Source organism: Capsicum annuum, chromosome 8 (assembly GCF_002878395.1).
Source record: "Capsicum annuum cultivar UCD-10X-F1 chromosome 8, UCD10Xv1.1, whole genome shotgun sequence".
NCBI lineage: Eukaryota > Viridiplantae > Streptophyta > Magnoliopsida > Solanales > Solanaceae > Capsicum > Capsicum annuum.
Window position 1 is genome coordinate 75755822 of NC_061118.1, and position 22772 is coordinate 75778593.

The following is a 22772-nucleotide window of genomic DNA, read 5'->3' on the forward strand; positions in this document are numbered from 1 at the left end:
ATTTACCTATCTAGAGGAATGCCAGGAAGATCATCCGAGTTAGAATCTTTAACCCAGACCAAATGATTAAGACACCCTTAGAGATTAACCTTTAATGTCTAATATTAGAAATAAACCTTCCCCTAGGAGCTAAAGAACAACCCTCCCATTCTATTTTTGGCTCATTAGGGAGCCTAAAAATGACTTTATGAGTCCAACAGTCTAGAGATATATAACAAGAATGCAACTAGTCCTTCCCCAAAATTATATCAAAATCTACTACTCCAGACTTAAATAGATCTACCAAGGTCTGCCTATCACCAACAGGTACCACACATCTCCTATAGACCCATTCAGTAATGATCAAGTCTCCTACTGGGGTAGGAAAAGAAAAAGAACCCAAAATAATTTCTGGATCAAAACCAAAAGACACCATTATATAATGAGTCACATAAGTAAGAGTGGACCCCAGATTAAGCAAAAATTATATGTCATGAGAGAAAAGCTGTAACATACCACTAATGACATCAGGTGATGTCTTAGATTTCTATCGGGATGCTAAAGCATACAACCTATTTTTACCAATACTAGAACCAGGGGCAGTAACAGAAACAAATACCACACCACTAAGTGTAGGAGCAGAAAATAAAGCCACAGGAATCCTATTATCCTCCATAGTGACTTTACTTAAAGTACTTATCCCTTGTTTCCTTGCAATAATCCCAATGAGGACGACCACAAAACTGACAAGCAAGACATAAAGAAACTGAATAACCTCTACTCTCCTGCTATTGCACAACCTATGCCCGAGAATTATTACCAACTTGATAACACCTGTCTCCCGACTACTGCGGATAAGGAGCACTAGTAGTAGACAAAGAACCAGAACTCCCCCATATTTTTTGCCACTTGCCACCATCTATACCTCTCTGAGACTAGGCACCTCCTTAGTTAGAAAACCTACTCTACTTTCCCTGGCTATCCCTAAACTTCACGTATTTTATCTTCTCATCCCCAACCTATTGCATATGAATAGAAAACCTTGAGATATCTATATCTTTAATCAGCAAGGCAGTCTTGCTCTTCAGAATCAAATCTTTATTCAGCTAGAAGTGAACTTTCTCATTCTCAACCTCATATCAGCCACCAAATCAGGACCATGACTCAACAACTGATTGAACTTTAAGGCATTTTCCCTTAAAAATATCCTTTTTTTCTTAAGGTTCACAAACTCCTCTATTTTTTCTTTCCTTAATTCTCGAGGAAAGAAATGATCCATGAAGGAATTAGAAAAAGCCTCCCACAGTGCTTACTCTTCTATATCACCTTTATCTCTATCCCACTCTTCGTACCACTAATTAGCAACATCCTTGAGCTGATAAGCTGTAAAGTTAACTGCTTCTACATCAGTAGCTTGCATCACTCAAAATATCTTCTCTATTTTATTAAAGAAGACCTATAAGTCTTTCTCTAACTTTACTCCCATAAAAGTAGAAGGACTCATCTTGATAAATTGACCAACCCTTGTGGCCTTAGTAGACAAAGAACAAGTCATACCCCGCTTAGCTTGAGCAGCGACTATCTGGGAAATAACATGAATAGACTGACAAAACTCCATATTTATCATATTATCCTGAGGTACCTAAGGAGTAGAAGGAGGGATAGGAGAAACCCAACACAACTAGTGATAGGACCCTGAGATCGAAGATGTACTCCAGACGTAGCACGTACCCCTACAACATTATCCTCAAATGAGATGGAAGAACTTTCTTGTGTTTCAGATCTAGGAGGAATGATCTGAAAAATGAACAAACAAAGATTAGAGAAGATTCTAGGACTGAGAACATAAGCTTGAAGATAGAATACCAAGAAAGTGAAACATTCCTAAATGTCTTGCAACATCTGTCTTATGAGTATGGTGCACTACATACCCCTAAAAGAGACTCTAATCTACATAGCTTTGTGGACTCTCAGTTGACCATGAACCTAAAGCTCTAATACCAATTTATCACGACCCAAACGAGGTCTTATATGTAATGGGCATCCCAAGTCCAACCAGGACCAGGGACCACCCCTTTATTATAACACCTCACAAACTTCTCTCTTAGTCTGAGCCTTAGAGTGTGTTTAGTAAAGCAAAAATCTAAACCTAAAAGTTTGAGAGGTGTCTTCCTAAGTGTGAAATACTTTGAAACATAAAGAATTTGTCTAATATCGACTTTTTGACATGTAGAGCATTGAATAATCTTTCCATAGATACTAAATTGGCCCAAATCTGATACTAGGGTGAAGAGTTAGAGCTATTTTAGTGAGATAGTATGTCGCCTGGCACTTTAGCGCATTGCGGAGCCATCAAAATGGCAATCGTGAAAATTTAGTGAGCCTCCGCAATTATGGTGCATCGCGCCAAGGCTTAATTTCAAAATTTTCAATTTCTAGTACACCAACGCGATTCCACCATGTGCGGTACCTTTCCAGTTTGCAACCCAGGTGGCAACGTGATTGCCACCACGTCATGTTGTCACGCAGTTTTCCAATTGTCTAATTTCCAGTGAACTGGCATGATTTTGGTGCGTCGCACCAGAATGTAAAATCAAGATTTTTTCGTTTAATTCTAAGGGCTTTTTGGTCTTTTCTCACTCTTTTTCAGCCCCAATATTTACTTGATAAAAGGCTCTCAGCCTTATTTCCAATCTTCAATATTAAAACTAGGGTTTTAAAAAATCAAAACCCTTATTTCTTCTTCAAGAAAAATCAATAGAGATCAAGAGAAATCAAGAGTAATAAAGAATCTCTCCAAAAACTTTCAAGAAAGAAGTTTCCCCAAGATATGTAGATGTTGATTCTTGGGTCCCTTTCATCCAAGAAGCTCAAGAACCCTTTTCTAAAATTCAAAGATATTGTGTTTATGGTTTTTCATGATTTATGTGAGTTGAAATTGATGTTCTAGCTATTATTGAGTTGTGATTCATGTTTGTTTACAAGGTTTTCAAGCTTTGACCTTAGTATGTGGAATTCATGTGATGTTTATTATAAATCCTCCTTAAGTTGCTTGTTAGATTATGTGTTTATGCCAATTAAGTATTGAAATTGTTCAATAAGCAAAGCATACTCCCCATATGTTTGATAAAATGCTTATGTTAAGAATTAGGGACATTATAGCATGTTGATTAAGAAACCCTAATTTTGTGCAAGTTCATGCATGCCAAGGGTATTTTGAAATGCCTTAATGAATGAATTGTGGTATGATAGCATGAAATCCCCAATTAGGTGCAACCTATGCATGCCTGCTGTTTGATAAATGCCTTAGTGAATGAATTCTGCCATGATAGCTTGTAATCCTCAATAAGGTGTAGACCCATGCATGCCTAGTGTTTGTTGAAAGGCCTTAGTGAACAAGTTGAGACATGATAGTAGGAAATTACCAAATTACGTACTCTTTGATACATGTTAAGCCTTTAATACATGCCAAGTACTTGACGAGTAAGTTGTGACATGATAGTATGAAGTTTCCCCAATCATGTGCTATCCAATACATGCCAAGACTAATATAAGTGAAAAGTACTTGATGCAAGACCTTGTTGAATGGAGTCTAATCTAGTAACATGTTTCCCCTACGCTATTATATGTCTATGATTCCTAACTGCTTGAAGTGATGCCTTAGTGATTGTGATGGTGAATATATAGTTGTGATTCCTAAATGCTTGAAATGATGCCTTAGTGATTGTGTTAGTGAATATATAGTTGTGATTTATAAATGCTTGAAGTGATGTCTTAGTGATTGTGGTCTAAATATATGGTTATGATTCCTAAATGCTTGAAGAGATGCTTTGGTGATTGTGATGAGAAATGAATGAAAGTGGTAATGACTAGTCAAGAATGATTATGTATTAATTTTGTGTTATCGAGTCATGGGGGTATTAATATTCGACAATTTAGCTGTTGTCTAGAGCTTGTGTCAGTTTTCACGACAATCCCCGTTGGGCCATGATTCTCAAAACTCAATTAATTATAGAACTTTGTATCCTTAGACATATATATACAGAACTTAAGAAATCTTAGTAATCTCAGTAATCTTTGTAATCCCCGTATCGCCTGTAATCTAGCCTCAACATTGTACTCAGCTCAAATCTAGTTGTATTCAATGGTTCAGTTCCAACCTCGGTAGTGACCGAGTAATATATTCAAACTCTGTATCATCAGTTAGATGCCGTGATTCAGTAGCATTTTGTTAGATATGAAACCATGTGAATTCAGCTTAACTTAGTCAAATTAATTAAGAAACCTGATCAGTATCATATTTAGTTCAATTTGTATTCAGTTGAAAATTTAGTTCAGAGTCTTACAGTTAGGAGTAGGAGTTAGCACTGAGTAAGGGAAGGGATGGCGACTCCCCGTTAGGGAGAGACCAAGTCACTAGGAGCAATCTCTGAACTCCAGAGCTGTATAGCCTGCACAGGATGCAGGAGTCCCCATCAGTAGAGGATATTACCTTTAGAGAGGTTTGACTATTATATTACCTTAGGTTGACTTTCTGCGAAGGTCATCCATTAGAGAGGATTGACCAGAGAGGTCTTTACCTATTGCATGGTATTGACACTCTTCTAACTAGGGTTATAGGTCGGGCCCCACCTATGGAAGGTCGGGGAATTTTGGTTAAGTAACTACTTCCCACAGTTGCAGTTTTAGCATCAATCTTCAGAAATTAGGACTGTGAGGTACATTCATCTATCTCAGCGAGGAGCTCAAATAGTTCTATTAATTCAAGACCATCCGTCAGATAGGCTTGGTCTCATATACAATTATTTGTCATCAGATCCAGAGATCTATCGACAGATAGGCTCAATCTCAGTCTCAGATTCTATTGAGTATTCTTGTTATCAGATCCAGAGATCTCCTGGTAGATAGGCTTTATCTTAGTCTTAGATTCTGTTGAGTATTTTTGTTATCAGATCCAGATATCTCATGATAAATAGGCTTGATCTCAGTCTCAGATTTAGTTAAGTATTCTTGTTATCAAATCTAGAGATCTTCCTATAGATAGGCATGACCTCAGTCTCAAATCCTATTGAGTATTCTTGTTATTTGATCTAGAGATCTCCTGATATATAAGCTAGATCTTAGTCTAAGTATCTATTGAGTATTCTTGTTGTTAGATTTGGACATGATCATTATTTTATCATTGATAATAGATTTCGGAGTCATCCATTAGAGAGAGCCATTTTTTAGGTATATATAGGGGATGAAAAAGAGAGGGAAAAGACCAAAAAGCCCTTGGAATTAAACTTAAAAATCCTGATTTTACATGCTGGTGCAACGCACCATAATCGCACCAGTTCACTAAAAATTGGACAATTAGGAAACTGCATAATGGTGCGATGTGGTGGCAATTGCTTGCCACCTTGGTTGCGAATTGGAAAGGCACCTCAACGCGGCAGAATCATGTTGGTGCACTGGACATTGATAATTTTTAAATTATTCCTTGGTGAAGAGTCATCTATTAGAGAGAGCCATTGATAAGTAAGTTTTGAAATGATAGTATAAAGTTTCCCTAATTATGTGCTATCCAATATTTTTCAAGACTAATATACGTGCAAAGTAGTTGATGTAAGACCTTGTTGAATGGAGTATGATCTAGTAACATGTTTCCTCTATGCTATTATATGTCTATGATTCCTAACTTCTTGAAGTGATGCCTTAGTGATTGTGATGGTGAATATATGGTTGTGATTTCTAAATGCTTAAAGTGATGCCTTAGTGATTGTGATGGTGAATATAGGTTCTGATTCCTAAATGCTTGAAGTGATGCCTTAGTGATTGTGATGTGAATATATGGTTATGATTCCTAAATGCTTGAAGAGATTCTTTGGTGATTGTGATGAGGAATGAATGACCGTGGTTATGACTAGTCAAGAATGGTTATGTCTTAGTTTTGTGTTATCGAGTCCTGGGGGTATTTATACCCAACAATTTAGCTACTGTCTAGAGCCTGTGTCAGTTTTCACGATAATCCCAGTTGGGCAATGATTCTCAAAACTCATTGAATTATAGCACTCTATATCCTCAAACAGATACAGAACTTAAGAAATCTCAGTAATCTAAGTAATCTCTGTAATCTCCGTATTGCTTGTAATCTAGCCTTAGTGCTGTACTCCACTCAGATCTAGTTGTGTTCAAGTGTTTAGTTCCACCTCAGAAGTGACCGAGTAATCTATTCAAACTCTGTATCATTAGTAAAATACCGTGATTCAGTAGTATTCCATCAGATAAAGAACTATGTGAATTTAGCTTAACTCAGTCAGATCAATTGAAAAATATGATTAGTATCAAATTTAGTTCAGTTTGTGTTCAGTTGGAAATTCTATTCAGATTCTTTCAATTAGGAGTAGGAGCTAGCACTGAGTAAGGGAAGGGATGGTGACTCCCCATTTGAGAGAGGCGGGGTCACTTGAAGAATCCTTGAACTCCAAAACTAAGTAGCTAGCACAGGATGCAGGAGTCCCTGTCAGTAGAGGCTGTCACCATTAGAGAGGTTCGACTATTATATTGCCTTAGGTTGACTTCCTGCGAGGTTCATCTGTTAGAGAGGCTTGACCAGAGAGGTTTTTACCCATGTTAATGTATTGACACCCTTCTAGATGGGGTTACAGGTTTGACCCCACCTATGGGAGGTCGGGGCATTTTGGTTAAGTAACTACTTCCCACAATTGCAGTTTTACTACCAATCTTCAGAACTCAGGACTGTGAGGTACAGTCGTCTATCTCAATGAGGAGCTCAGTTAGTTCCATTGATTTATAACCATCCACCAGATAGTCTTGGTCTCATATACAGTTATTTGTTATTAAATCCAGAGATCCCTGATAGATAGGCTTGATCTCAGTCTCAGATTCTGTTGAGTATTCTTGTTATCAGATCAAGATATCTCCCGATAGATAGGCTTGATCTCAATCTCAGATTCTATTGAGTATTCTTGTTATCAGATCCAGAGATCTCCCAATAGATATGCTTGATCTAAGTCTCAAATTCAGTTAAGTATTCTTGTTATCCAATTCAGAGATCTCCCGATAGATGGCTTTACCTCAATCTCAGATCCTATTGCATATTCTTGTTATTAGATCCTAAGATCTCTCGATAGATAGGCTTAATCTCATCCCCAGATTTTGTTGAGTATTCTTGTTGTCAGATTCAAACATGATTATTTTTTATTAGTGATAATAGATTTGGAGTCATCCGTTAGAGAGTGATTGATCACTAATTCCATCAGTAGAGATCAGTGAGCTCAGAATTCAATTATTTATGTGAGTATATTCACTTAATCAGTTATCAGTATTAGATGATTTAGTGATTCAATTTCTTTGTGTTAGTAGTGAGTTCAGATAACAGTAAAGCAGCATATGAGTTTTAGTATCTAGGGTTATGATGATTGTGATTATGGTTTGTGCATTCCTGTATGTATTCTAGTTTGGTAATCTTATGATTATTCAATTATCTAACTGTTCATGCATTAGCCTTTGCATTTAGCCTTACCTCATCTGTATACTCGATACATTCTCATACTGACGCATTTGTGCTATGGTGTTTTATTTGACACAATGGATCCAGAGGCACGTGATCCAGAGTTCCCTCAGTAGTTCAGTCCTACACAATAGCAGTAGATGTAGAAGTGAGTCCTCTTTATTTGGGGATGATCTTTGTTTATTATTACATTAGACTTTGTTTATTTTTAGTTGACGGAGTTAGTTGGAGACTTGTCCCATCAACTCCACAGTTCAGATAGTTAGAGACTTTTCAGATGGATATATTAGTATTTAGTTTTCAATTTTGAGTATCTATAGATATGTTGAACCTTATGGATTATTTCTGCCTATTTTTTCGTATTTATTTTTAGATATTATGCAATATTTATGGTACAGATGTCAAGAAAGGGTTAGCTTGTGATCTTTCAGGGTCATAGTATCGTGAACGACTAGGGGTAATCTTGGGTCATTACAAACTTAGTATCATAGCCTAAGGTTCAAGAGTGTCCTAGGGAGTCTAAAAAGCCGCATCTAGTAGAGTCTTGTCCATAGGTGTGTTGCATACCACATTTATGTTCAAGAGGATACAAGATAATTTAGGAGAAGTTTCCCTTCTTTCATTGTTCATATCTGCTAGTGAGCATGAGCTCGAGTTGATCCTCAGTCTAATCTACTTCTTTCTTCTATCTATATAGTATGCCTCCTCAGAGAGATTATGTCCATAAAGTTGATGACCATCCCCCTCACCCAGTATATCCTAAGAATAAGAGTGTGTAACATGCCGAGTTTTGGGTAGCTTTTCACGTGCTACCCCAAGCTGTGACTAATCTTCAGGGCAACCGCCAGGCTGTAGCCCTATCTCACTAAGATGCAGATTCATCCACAGCCAGGATCAAAAGTTTCATGAAAATGAACCCACCAGAATTCTTCGGGTCAGTAGTAGGTGATGACCCATAACTTTATCTAGGGGAGGTAAGGAAGATTACCCATATTACTAATGTTTCTGAGGAGGAGAGTGTTGAGTTAGCATCCTATAGGTTGAAGGATATTGCTCATGATTAGGTATTGAATTGGATAAAGGGTAGAGCGGAAGATACAGTTCCCGTGACTTGGCAAGAATTTTAGGATGCCTTTCTAGACAAGTTTTTCCCACTAGAGATAAAAGAGGCTAGGGTAGAAGAGTTCATAAATCTAAGGCAAGGTTCCATGACAGTGAAAGAGTATTTTCTTAAGTTCAACCAATTAGCTAAGTATGCTCCTGACTTGATAGCTGACCCTAGAGCGAGTATGAGTAAGTTTGTGACTAGTGTATCTGGGTTAGTATTGAAAGAGTGTAGGGCTGCTATGCTTCATAAAGATATAGACCTTGCTAGACTGATGATGCACGCTTAGCAGATTGAGATATGTAAGATGAAGAAAAGAGAGAGAGTGAGCAAGAGCGCCAGGACAAGTAGTCATGGTTTATCTCAGGTAGGGTCACAGGGTGGTAGCTGTTCCCAGCATATTCAGAGATTTCCTATCCCATATCCATCCTCAGCTAGTGTACCTGCATTTGTGTTTGGGGGTGTTAGTTATGATAAAGTGCCAGGGTCCAAAGCCTAGAGTTGTGCTAGTAATGTTCGTACCTATCCTCTTTGTGGAGAGTGTGGCAAGAGCCACCAAGGTGTGTGTAGAGCCGGTAGTGATGTGTGCTTTAGTAGTGGTAAGCCAGGCCATAAAATGCAAGAATGAAAAGTGCTAGCTCAGAGAGGTAGACTACGTATGCTTCAAGTTCTCCTTGATAGGGAAGGATTCCCTGATATAGATTCAGATATATTATGAGTCCTTCATCTTTGTGATATGCATTATTTGATTCTTTACTTCCATTTTGGGCTTATATTTTAGCATGAGTCATGCATGAATTTTAGATCTCAGTCGGTCAATTATAACCTAGTTCGTAGGTGCCCCGTGTACCGCCCCAGTGTTTCATCTAATTATGTTTAGAGGGACATAGAGTCCAAAGAGGGATATACCCTATGGTAGTATGATGTTTGCACGTCCTTAGACTCATTTAGTTGCATATTCAGACTCTCCTTATAAGGTTAACATAAGTTATCATTGCATTGCCAATGATGCTTTCGAGAGTCAGTTCAGTCAGGCATTCATGCATTAGATATGCACGTTTAGTGGGAAGAGTTCAGCTTGTCAGTGAGTTCAGTTATGCATTCATGAGATCAACCCAGTTATGAGTCCATGCATTAGATATCTATGTATGCTCTGAGAATTTAGCTATGAGTAACTTAAGTCGAGTATCCCATGCATCAGATATGTATGTCCAGTATGAGAACTCAGTATGTCGGTTGTTCTATTTGTGTATTTATGTCTTGAGATGTTCTTGTTACCTGAGTAAGTTCAGTTAGAGCCACATTGGGATTAATATCTGTTATCATGGTATTACTAGTCATACTTACATCCTCAGGCTGGTAGTCATTCCCAGTACAGTCAGAGCTTTCCTGTCCTAGATCCATCCTCAGCTACTGTACCTGTACCAGTGTTCGGGTGCATCAGTTCTGAAAAAGTGCGAGGATCTAACGCCCAGAGTAGTGCTTGTGGTGTTCGTACCTATCTTCTTTGTAGAGAGTGTAGCAAGAGCTACCAAGGTGTGTGTAGAGTTGGTAGTGATGTGTGCTTTAGGTGTTATAAGCAGGGCTATAGAATGATAGAATGTAGAGTGGTAGCTCAGAGGGGTCGACTCCATGCTCTTCAGGCTCTCCTTGGTCGGGAAGGATTCCTTGATATAGATTCGGGTATGTTATGAGTCCTTCGTCTTTGTGATATGCATTGTTTGATCCTTTTTTTCTATTTTGGGCTTATATGTTAGCATGAGTTATGCATGATTTTTAGATCTCAATCGGTCAATTATGACCCAGTTCGTAGGTGCCCCATGTACCGCCCCAGTGTTTTAGCAAATTGTGTTTAGAGGGACATAGAATCTCAAGGGGGAGATACCCCATTGTACTATTATGTTTGCATGGCCTTAGACTCATTCAATTGCATATTCAGACTCTCCTATAGGGTTAACATCAGTTATCATTGCATTGCCAGTCAAGCTTTTGAGAGTCAGTTCAGTTAGGCATTCATGCATTAGATATGCACGTTTAGTGGGAAGAGTTCAGCTTGTCAATGTGGTCAGTTATGCATTCATAAGATCAACCCAGTTATGAGTCTATGCATCAAATATGCATGTGTGCTATGAGAATTCAGATATGAGTAGCTTGAGTCGAGTATCCCATGCATCAGATATGTATGTCCAGTATGAGAACTTAGTATGTCAGTTGTTCCATTTTTGTAGTCATGTCTTGAGATATTCTTGTTGCCTGAGTAATTTCAACTAGAGCCACATTGGGATTAACATCAGTTATCATTGTATTTCCAGTCATGCTTTCGAGAGTCAACCCAGTCAGGCATTTATACATTAGTTATGCACGTTTAGTGGGAAGAGTTCATCTTGTCAGTGTGTTCAGTTTTGTATTCATGAGATCAACCCAGTTATGAGTCCATGCATCAGATATGCTTGTATACTACGATTGAATTCGCCCAAATCCAACACTCGAGTGAAGAGTTAGATCTATTTTAGTGAGACAGTGTATGACCTAACACTTTAGCACGTCGTGGAGCCATTAAAAATGGAAATTGTCAAAATCCAGTGAGCCTCACGATTATGGCGCGTCGTACCATGGCTTAATTTTTGAATTGTCAATTTCTAGTTCACCAATGTGATTTCACCGCATTGCGGTGCCTTTTCAGTTCACAACCAAGGTGGCAACGTGATTGCCACTATGTCGCGCCGTCATGCAGTTTCCCAATTGTCCAATTTCTAGTGAACTCGCGCGTTTATGGCGTGTCGCACTAGCTTGTAAAATTGGGATTTTTCATTTTAATTGCAAAGGATTTTTGGTATTTTCCCACTCTTTTTCAGCCCCTATATATACCTGATAAAAGGCTCTCAGCCTTATTTTCCATCTTCAACATCAAAACTAGGGTTTTAAAAAAATCAAAATCCTTATTTCTTCTTCAATCAAAATCAATAGAGATTAATAGAATCAAGAATTTCTCCAAGAAATTTCACGAAAAAAGTTTTCTCAAGGTATGTAGATGTTGATTCTTAGGTCCATTTCATCCAAGAAGCTCAAGAACCCTTTTCTAAAATTTAAAGATATTATGTTTATGGGTTTTCATGATTCATGTGAGTTGAAATACATGTTCCAACTATTAATTAGTTGTGATTCATGTTTGTTTACAAGGTTTTAAGGCTTTGACCCAAGTATGATGAATTCATGTGATGTTCATGATAAATCCTCTTCAAGTTGCTTGTTAGATGATGTGTTCATGCCAATTAAGTATGGAAATAGTTTAATAAGCAAAGCAGGCTCCCCATATGTTTGATAAAATGCTTATGTGAAGAACTAGGGCCATTATAGCATGTTGATTAGGAAACCCCAATTATGTGCAAGTTTATGCATGCCAAGTGTTTGTTGAAATGCCTTAATGAATGAATTATGGTATGATAGCATGAAATCCCCAATTAGGTGCAACCCATGCATGCCTAGTGTTTGATGAATGCCTTAGTGAATAAATTGTGCCATGATAGCAAGGAGTCCCTAATTAGGTGTAGACCCATGCATGCCTAGTGTTTGTTGAAAGGCCTTAGTGAACAAGTTGAGACATGATAGTAGGAAATTCCCCAATTATGTGCTCTTTTATACATGCTAAGCCTCTAATACATGCCAAGTGCTTGACAAGTAAGTTGTGAAATGATAGTATGAAGTTTCCCTAATCATGTGCTATCTAATACATTTCAAGACTAATATACGTGCAAAGTACTTGATGCAAGACCTTGTTGAATGGAGTATGATCTAGTAACATGTTTCCCCTACGCTATTATATGTCTATGATTCCTAAATGCTTGAAGTGATTCCTTAGCGATTCTGATGGTGAATATATGGTTGTGATTCCTAAATTCTTGAAGTGATGCCTTAATGATTATGATGGTGAATATATGGTTGTGATTCATAAATGGTTGAATTGATGCCTTTGTGATTGTGATGTGAATATATGGTTATGATTCCTAAATGCTTGAATAGATGCTTTGGTAACTGTTATGAGGAATGAATGACTGTGGTTATGACTATTCAAGAATGGTTATGTCTTACTTTTGTGTTATCGAGTCCTGGGGGTATTTATACCCAATAATTTAGCTGTTGTCTAGATCCTGTGTTAGTTTTCACGATAATCGCAGTCAGGCCATGATTCTAAAAACTCAATGAATTATAGAACTCTATATCCTTAGACAGATACTAAACTTAAGAAATCTCAGTGATCTCAGTAATCTTTATAATTGCCATATCGCTAGTAATCTAGCCTTAGCACGGTACTCAGCTCAGATCTAGTTGTATTCAAGTTTTTAGTTCCAACCTCGAAATTGATCGAGTAATCTATTTAAACCCTGTATCATCAGTCAGATAACATGAATCTTCAGTATTTTGTCAGATAAGGAACTATGTGAATTCAGCTTAACTCAGATCAATTGAAAAATATGATCAGTATCAGATTTAGTTCATTTTGTTTTCAGTTGGAAATTTAGTTTAGAGTCTTTCAGTTCGGAGTAGGAGCTAGAACCAAGTAAGGGAAGGAATGGTGACTCTCCATTAGAGAGAGGCGAAGTTGCTAGAAGAATCCCTAAACTCCAGAACTACGTAGCCAGCGCAGGATACAGGAGTCCCCTTTTGAGAGGTTTGACTATTATATTGCCTTAGGTTGAATTCCTGCGAGGGTCATTCATTAGAGAGGCTTGATCAGAGAGGTCTTTACCAATGGCATGGTATTAACACCCTTCCTGCTGGGCTTACAGGTTGGACCCCACCTGTGGGAGATCAGGGTATTTCAGTTAAGTAGCTACTTCCTACTGTTGCAGTTTTAGTATCACTCTTCAGTAATCAAAACTATGAGGTACAGTTGTCTATGTTAATGAGGAGCTCAGCTAGTTCCATTGATTCATGACCATCTGCCAAATAGGCTTGGTCTCATATACAATTATTTGTTATCAGATCCAGAGATCTCCCGATAGATAGACTTGATCTTCATTTTAGTTTCTATTGAGTAGTCTTATTATCAGATCTAGAGATCTCTCGATAGATAAGCTTGATCTCAGTCTCAGATTCTGTTGAGTATTTTTATTATCAGATTTAGAGATCTCTCGATAGATAGGCTTGATCTCAGTATCAGATTAAGTAGAGTATTAGTGTTATCAGATTCAGAGATCTTCCAATAGATAGGCTTGACCTCAGTTTCAGATACTAGTTAGTATTTTTGTTATCAGATCCAGAGATCTCCCTTTAGATAGGCTTGATCTCAGTCTCATATTCTGTTGAGTATTCTTGTTGTCAGATTCGGACATGATCATTTTTTTGTCATTTATAATAGATTCTAAAGTCATCCGATAGAGAGAGGTTGATCTCTAATTCTGTCAGTCGACAGTAGCTCAGAATTCTGTCATTTATGTGAGTATATTCAGTTAATCAGTTATTAGTATCAGATGATTCAGTGATTCAGTATCTCAGTGATAGTAGTGAGTTCAGATGATAGTAAAGCGGTATCGAGTTTCAGTATCTAGGGTTGTGATAATTGTGATTATGGTTTTTGCATTCCTGTATGTGTTCTCATTCGGTACTCTCATGATTATTCAGTTATTTAACTGTTCATACATTAGCCCTTGCATTTAGCCTTACCTTATCTTCATACTCGGTATATTATCATACTGACGCATTTATTCTATGGTGTTTTATTTGACACCATTGGTCCATAGGCAAGTGATCGAAAGTTCCCTCAGAAGTTTAGTCCTATTCAGCAGCAGTAGATGTAGAAGTGAGTCCTCTTCATTCGAGGGTGATCTTTGTATTATTATTGCATCAGACATTGTTTATTTTTTCTTGACGGAGTTAGTTGGGGACTTGTCCCATTAACTCCACAGTTCAGACAGTTAGAGGCTTTTCGGACGGATGTATTAGTATTCAATTTTTAGTGCTGAGTATTTATCGATGTGTTGAACCTTATGGCATGTTTCTTTCTATTTTTTCGTATTTATTTATAGATATTATGTAGTGTTTATGGTACAAATGTCTAGAAAAGGTTAGCTTGTGGTCCTTCGGAGTCATGAGCACCGTTTAATGTCTAGGGGGTAGTCTCGAGTCATTACAAACTTGTTATCAGAGCCTTAGGTTCGAGAGTGTCCTAGGGAGTCTGAAAAGCCACATCTAGTAGTCTTGTGCAAGGGTGTGTTGCATACCACATTTATGTGCAAGAGGCTACAAGATGTTTTAGGAGCAGTTTCCCTTCTTTCAGTGTTTATGTCATGCGAGTGAGAATGAGCTTGAGTTGATCCTAAGCCTACTCCACTTCTTTCTTCTATCTACAGAGTATGCCTCCTTGAAGAGATTATGTCTATAGGGTTGACGACTAGCCCTCTCAGCCAATAGATCCTGAGAATGAGTGTGTGTCACATAACAAGTTTTGGGAATCTTTTCATGTGCTAGCTCAAGCTGTGACTAATGTTCAGGGCAACTGCCAGGCTGTAGCCCTAACTCAGCGAGATGGGGATTTAGCCGCAGCCAATATCAGAAGTTTCATGAAAATGAACCCGCAAGAATAATTTGGGTCAGTAGTAGGGGAGGACCCAAAGCTTTATCTAGGGTAGGTGAGGAAGATTAACCAGATTATACATATATCTGAGGAGGAGAGTGTTGAGTTAGCATCCTATTGGTTGAAGGATATTAATCATGATTAGGTAATGAGTTTGAAGGAGGGTAGAGGAGAAGATGCAACTCCCGTGACTTGGCCAGAATTTTAGGATGCCTTTTCGCTAAGTTTTTCCCACTAGATATGAGAGAGGCTATGGTAGAGGAGTTCATGAATCTAAGTCAAGGTTCCATGACAGTGAAAAGTATTGTCTTAAGTTCAAACAGTTAGCTAAGTATGCTCTTGACTTGATAGTTGACCCTAAAGCGAGTATGAGTAAGTTTGTGACTGGTGTATCCGGGTTAGTATTGAAAGAGTGTAGGCCTGCTATGCTTCATAGAGATATGGACCTTGCTAGACTAATGATACATGCTCAGCAAATTGAGACAGATAAGGTGAAAGAAAGAGAGAAAGTGAGCAAGAGGGCCAGGACAAGTAGTCGTGGTTTCTCTCAGGCAGGGTCACAGGGTGGTAGCCATTCCCAGTATAGTTGGTGATTTCTTGTACCAGATCCATCCTCAGCTACTGTACCTGCACCTGTGTTCGGAGGTGTCAGTTCTGATGAAGTCCTAGGGTCCAACGCCCAGAGTAGTGCTTGTGGTGTTCGTACCAATCTGCTTTGTGGAGAGTATGGCAAGAGCCACCAAGGTGTGTGTAGAGCCGGTAGTGATGTATGCTTTAGGTGTGATAAGCTGGTCCATAAAATGCGAGAATGTATAGTGCTAGCTCAGAGGGGTAGACTCCATGCTCTTCAGGTTCTCCTTAATTGGGAAGGATTCCTTGATATAGATTCGGGTATGTTATGAGTCCTTCATCTTTATGATATGCATTTTTTGATCCTTTTCTTCCATTTTGGGCTTATATGTTAGCATGAGTCATACATGAGTTTCAGATCCTAGTCAGTCAATTATGACCCAGTTCACAGGTGCCCCGTGTATCGGCCCAGTGTTTCAGCGAATTATGTTTAGAGGGACATAAATTACCAAGGTGAGATACCCCATGGTCCTACTATGTTTTCATGTACTTAGACTCATTTAGTTGCATATTTAGACTCTCTTTACAGGGTTAACATCAGTTTTCATTGCATTGCCAGTCATTCTTTCGAGAGTCAATTCAGTCAGGCATTCATGCATCAGATTTGCACGTTTAGTGGGATGAGTTCATCTTGTTAGTGTGTTTAGTTCTTCTTTCATGAGATCAACCTAGTTATGAGTCCATGCATCAGATATGTATATGTTCTATGAGAATTCAGCTATGAGTACCTTCAGTCGAGTATCTGTAATACCCCGAGAAATTTTTCGTTGAAATTTTGTGCATAAACGTGTTGGGTTCTATCTTCTAGAATAAATTACAAATTTTCCATGTATTATGTCTTAGATTATGACCCAAAATTGTGTAGAGTATCGAATAAGATTTCCAACGATATGTGGATCATCAAAAACGGACACCCGAGCGACGAGTTATGAACATTCCGATCGAACCGTGAATAGTAGTGAACAGTAAAACGTGCAGGAAAAAGTATTGAGGCCTAGCGTATTTTTGTTCCAACTTTAAACAATCACAACTCCTTGTACATAATGATCTGGGTGATGTACTATATATCACGGAAAGCTCTGCGAGTCCTCTTTCCAATGAAATTAGTTTCATCCAATTTGTCTGTCGAAGCAAAAAAGTTATGGTCGATCTACTTCAGCCTATCAAAAGCAAATTTTTGGGTCAACTTCAAACAATCATAACTCCTCGTACACAATGATCTGGGTGAGATACTATATATCAATGAAAATATATGAGAGTTCTCTTTTTAATGGAATTTGTTTCATCCAATTTGGATATTGGAGTAAAACGTTATGATTGATCTACTTTAGACTATCAAAATAGTCCACCAAAGGACAGATTCGAGAATTATTTGATTTTTAGGGGCGTTTTGGTCATTCCCCCTCACCCAAAATCCGTCCAAACCCTATATAAAAGCCTATTAGAAGCATTATATGTTATATTTCATCAAATTCCCTCAAAAAGAAAACCCTAATCTCCTACATCCAACTTCAAGAACCTCTAAAGTTCACCATTAATTCTGCAAATTTATTCAAGATTCCAAGTTCCTAGTTCAAGAACTTCAAGAACCTCCAAAGTTCACCATTAATTTTGCAAATTTATTCAAGATTCCAAGTTCCTAGTTCAAGAACTCCAAAACCATCATTCAAAGGCACGATTTACATCTCAAAAATGAGTATCTATCTAAAGTTCATCATTTAAGGTATGTGGAGTTTTTCAACAAGAACTCTCTTTTGTTCTTGTGCCCAAAAGTAATTTTCTTTACAAAGGCATGATTTTTATTTGATTTTTACGAATTTGAAGCATGAACCCATATCTTATGATGATTATTATGAAATCTTGATGTTTATGATTTTGAAAGATGAATTTACATGTGTGGGGATAGAAAGCATGAATCTTGAATGATATTTATCATGATTTTAATATTTGTGTCATGAATCTCCATTGAAAATTGTGTTTTTTTTAGAAAGTGTGCGTTATAAGCACGTTGATGTTAAATATTTGAGATATTTTGAATGATTTGACCTTTTGGTCTTAATGGAGATGTTTTGAATTCAAGTGTGAAAGAAATCCACAATGTGGTTGATTTTAATAGATGGGAAGCATGATGGCTCTCGATGTATATTTATTTTTTACTGAAATTGTTTTAGTGTGGATTGTCTTTGAAATGATCTGAGCTAAGTCCGGGAGAAATCTTTAGCACCGAGTGGGAGGTATAAAGCAACCTTAATTCCCTAGAACTACGTGCCCCCATAGAAGTGAGCCTGAGGCTGATTTATACAGTGATCACTAATTTGTGTGGATTTGATATTGATAGTCCCACTCAGATGGCAAGGATAGGACGACTCTCCCTAATGTGTATTGTATATTGGACTCATGTAGCTCACATGGTTTATGTCGGTTATAGGATCTCCCAGTGTGTGTGTGTTTCCTTGTGTCTATGGTGAATGGTGAACTGATTTGAAAGTGGAATTGTGAATGTTATTCTTTCGAATGATTTAAATGATATTTACATTATGAGAATTGATATTCTTGATGAACTGAAAGTGATTGACTCACATGTGTTATTGTACTTATTTCATCCTCTCATGATTATGATGATTTTCTTTGGGCTATGTGAGTCTTTCATACATCCTGCATATTTCTTGTAAATATTTATGATGATGATGTATATACAACTGCATACACCCCCATATACTCGGTTTCTTTCTATGGTACTGACTCACATTTTCGAATGTGGGCTGCATTTTCTCAAAATGTAGGTTTAGGTGCTCAGTTCCAGGTTCGACAGTGATTCTTCGAGCACTCTGTTCTACATCCTTTATTATGGTGAGTCCTCATGTTTCGAGGACATGATGTCTGATAATGGTTTCACGGAATTATTTACATTTGATAATTGAATGTGAGTCAGTTGGGGCATGTCTCAATGGCTCGCTGTTTTTATTGATTTACTTAGAGGCTTGTTAGACTAGTATAGATGTTGGGAGTTGACTAATAAGTCATAATTTGTTATCTTTCTAAAATTCTTTTATTCTTGAATGATGATTACTCTATTGATATTTGAGGGTTATTTATGGAAACCCCGTTGATTTGTGTTGAACTGAATGAAAATGGCTCAAAAGGGTTAGCTTGGGGATACTCGTAGCCTCAAGCACCGTGTGATGCTCCCAGACCCATTTTCTGAGGCGTTACAAACTTGGTATCAGAGCCTAAGGTTTTAAAGTATCCTAGGGAGTCTAAAAAGCCATGTTAAGTAGAGTCTTGATCATCGGTGTGTAGCGCGCCATATCTATGAGCAAGAGGCTACAAGACATTTAGAAAAAAGTGTGATTCTTTCTTTCAAAAGTTTATCGTGCTTAAAGTGTCTGTCTCTGCTATTGATTTATACTCTCCTCTTTTAGAAATCAAGAGTTTTCATAGACCTCATGAATCGAGTGTTCAGACTATATCTCGATATGTTTGTCATAGTGTTCATCGATGATATACTGGTGTACTCCCGTAGTGAGGATGAACATTCTGATTATCTCCAAACTATCTTGCAAACTCTTAGAGATCACAAGTTGTTTGCCAAGTTCAGTAAGTGTGAGTTTTGCTAAGGTCAGTTGCTTTTCTGGGTCATATCATTTCTTTCGAGGGTATTAGAGTTGATCCCCAAAAGATCGAAGCTATTAGAAATTAGCCTAGACCTATTTCTCCAACTGATATCTGAAGTTTCTTGGGTTTAGCTGGCTATTACCACCATTTTGTTGAGGGTTTCTCCTCTATAGCGTCTTCAATGACTCGGTTGACCCAAAAGAAAGTGAAGTTCTTGTGCTCCAAATCTTATGAGAAGAGTTTTCAGGAGTTGAAGACTCCACTCACTTCAGCCCCTATTTTGACTTTGCCTGATGGTGTTGTTGGTTTTGTGGTGTACTATGATGCTTTGAGAGTTGGTTTGGGTTGCGTATTGATGCAGAGGAGTAAGGTGATATCTTATGCTTCTAGACAGTTGAAACCCCATGAGAAAAATTACCCCACCCATGACCTTGAGTTGGCTGCTATTGTGTTTGCTTTGAAAATCTGGAGACACTATTTGTATGGTGTCCATGTTGATGTTTTCACTGATCATAAGAGTCTGCAGTATGTATTTACCTAGAGAGAATTGAATCTTAGGCAGAGACGATGGTTAAAATTATTAAAGGACTATGATATGAGTGTGCTGTAGTATTTGGGCAACTTCAATGCTGTGGCGGATGCCCTAAGTAGAGTGTCCATGGGTAGTGTTTCGCATGTGGTAGAAGGTAAGAAAGAGTTGGCTCGTGATGTACATCGTTTGGCTAGATTGGAGGTTAGGTTGTTTGACTCTGCTGAAGGTAGTATAGGGGTTTAGAGTAGTTCCAAATCCTCCTTGGTTTCGGAAGTGAAGGAAAAGCAATACTTAGATGCTAGTTTGGTCAGACTGAAGGAGTCAGTCGAGGACCAAAAAGTAAAGGTTTTCTCCCAAGGGGGAGATGGTGTGTTGAGATTGTAGGGTAGATTGTGTGTCCTGAGTATTGATGACTTAAAAAAGAGGATTATGGCTGAAGCACACCGGGCGAGATATTCTATTCATCCTGGTGCCACCAAGATGTACCGAGACTTACGGCAAATCTACTGGTGGAGTGGCATGAAGAAAGATATAGCAGCGTTTATAGCTAAGTGTGCAACATGCCAACAGGTTAAGGTTGAACACCAAAGACCTGGTGGTATGATGCAAGAGTTTAGTATTCCCACCTGGAAGTGGGAAGAGATAAATATGGACTTCGTAATTGGTTTACCTCCTTCCCGATGCCATCATGATTCCATTTGGGTTGTGGTTGATAGGTTGACTAAGTCTGCTCATTTCTTGCCTGTTCATACTTTATATACTGCTGAGGATTAGACTAAATTATTTATCCGACCTTGTCTATTATTTCGGATAAGGGTACTCAGTTCACTTTGCAATTTTGGAAAGCTTTTCAGAAGGGTCTTACTACCCAAGTGCTTTTGAGTTCTGATTTTCATCCGCAGACCGATGGTCAGGCTGAGCGGACCGACCATTCAGGCCTTAGAGGATATGTTGAGAGCTTGTGCACTTGACTTTAAGAGAAGTTGGGACGATCACTTACCATTGATAGAGATTGCTTACAATAACAGTTTCCACTCTAGTATTAGCATGGCTTAGTTTGAAGCCTTATATGGGAGGAAGTGTAGATCACCCATAGGTTGGTTCGAGGTGGGTGAAGCGGCTGTGAGTGGTCCTAATTTGGTATTTGAGGCTATGAAAAAAGTTAAGTTGATTAGGGAAAGGTTGAAAACTGCGCAGAGTCATCAGAAGTCATATGCGAATGTTAGAAGGAGAGACCTTGAGTTTGAAGTTGATGACCTAGTGTATCTAAAAATTTCACCCATGAAGGAGGTGAAGAGATTCGGAAAGAAGGGTAAGCTTAGTTCCCATTATGTTGGTCCTTACAAAATTCTTAGCGGTGTTGGTAAGGTAGCTTATGAGGTCGAGTTGCCTTCCGAGTTGTCCTCTGTTCATCTAATATTCCATGTCTCCATGCTTAGAAAGCATATTAGCGATGTTGTGGTAGTGGATTCCTCTGTGAGTGCTGACATTCAAGAAAATCTTTCTTTTGATGAGATTCCTATTGAGATTCTTGATTTCAGTGTCCGAAGACTAAGGAACAAAGAAGTTCCCTTGGTCAAGGTGTTGTGGCGAAACCAATCTGTTGAGGGTGCAACTTGGGAAGCTGAGGCGGATATGCTATCCAAGTACCCACACCTATTTTCCGTGAACTCCAATCAAGCCGAAGGTACCGTTCTTTCCGAAATCATGCACTTTTGATAAAAGTTGCAGCAGTTCAGTTGTCATTTATTATGTGTTCAGCTGTAGTTTCTTGAATTTATGCATTATATGTTGCATTCGGAGTGAGAAACGATGTGGTGATGAGTCTAATGAATGGTTTCGGCTGTATGCACTATTCCCTATCTAATCTTGGCATGTCTAGCATCATTCGAGGATGAATGTTTCCAATGGGAGGATGATGTAATACCTCGGGAATTTTTTCGATGAAATTTTATGCGTAAACGTGTTGGGTTCTATCTTATAGAATGAGTTACAAATTTTTCGTGCGGGATGTCTTAGATTATGACCCACCATTACGTAGAGTATTGAATAATCTTTCCAACGATATGTGGATCATGCAAAACGGACACCCGAGCAACGAGTTATGAACATTCCGATCGAACCGTGAATAGTAGTGAACAGTAAAACGTGCAGGAAAAAGTACTGAGGCCTGGCGTATTTTTTCTCCAACTTTAAACGATCATAACTCCTTGTACATAATGATCTGGGTGATCTACTATATATCAACTGAAAGCTCTGCGAGTCCTCTTTCCAATGAAATTGGCTTCATCCAATTTGTCTATTGCAGCAATAAGTTATGGTCGATCTACTTCAGCCTATCAAAAGCAAATTTTTGGGTCAACTTCAAATGATCATAACTCCTCGTACACAATGATCTAGGTGATATACTATATATCAATGGAAAGATATGAAGTCCTCTTTCTAATAAAATTGGTTTCATCCAATTTGGATATCGGAGTAAAATGTTATGATTGATCTACTTCAGACTATCAAAATAGTCCATCAAAGGACAGATTTGATAATTATTTGATTTTTAGGGGCGTTTTGATCATTCCTCCTCACCTAAAATCCGTCCAAACCCTAAATTAAAGCCTATTAGAAGCATTATATATTATATTTCATCAAATTTCCACAAAAAGAAAACCCTAAGCTCCTACATCCAACTTCAAGAACCTCCAAAGTTCACCATTAATTCTGCAAATTTATTCAAGATTCCAAGTTCCTAGTTCAAGAACTTCAAGAACCTCCAAAGTTCACCATTAATTCTGTAAATTTATTCAAGATTCCAAGTTTCTAGTTC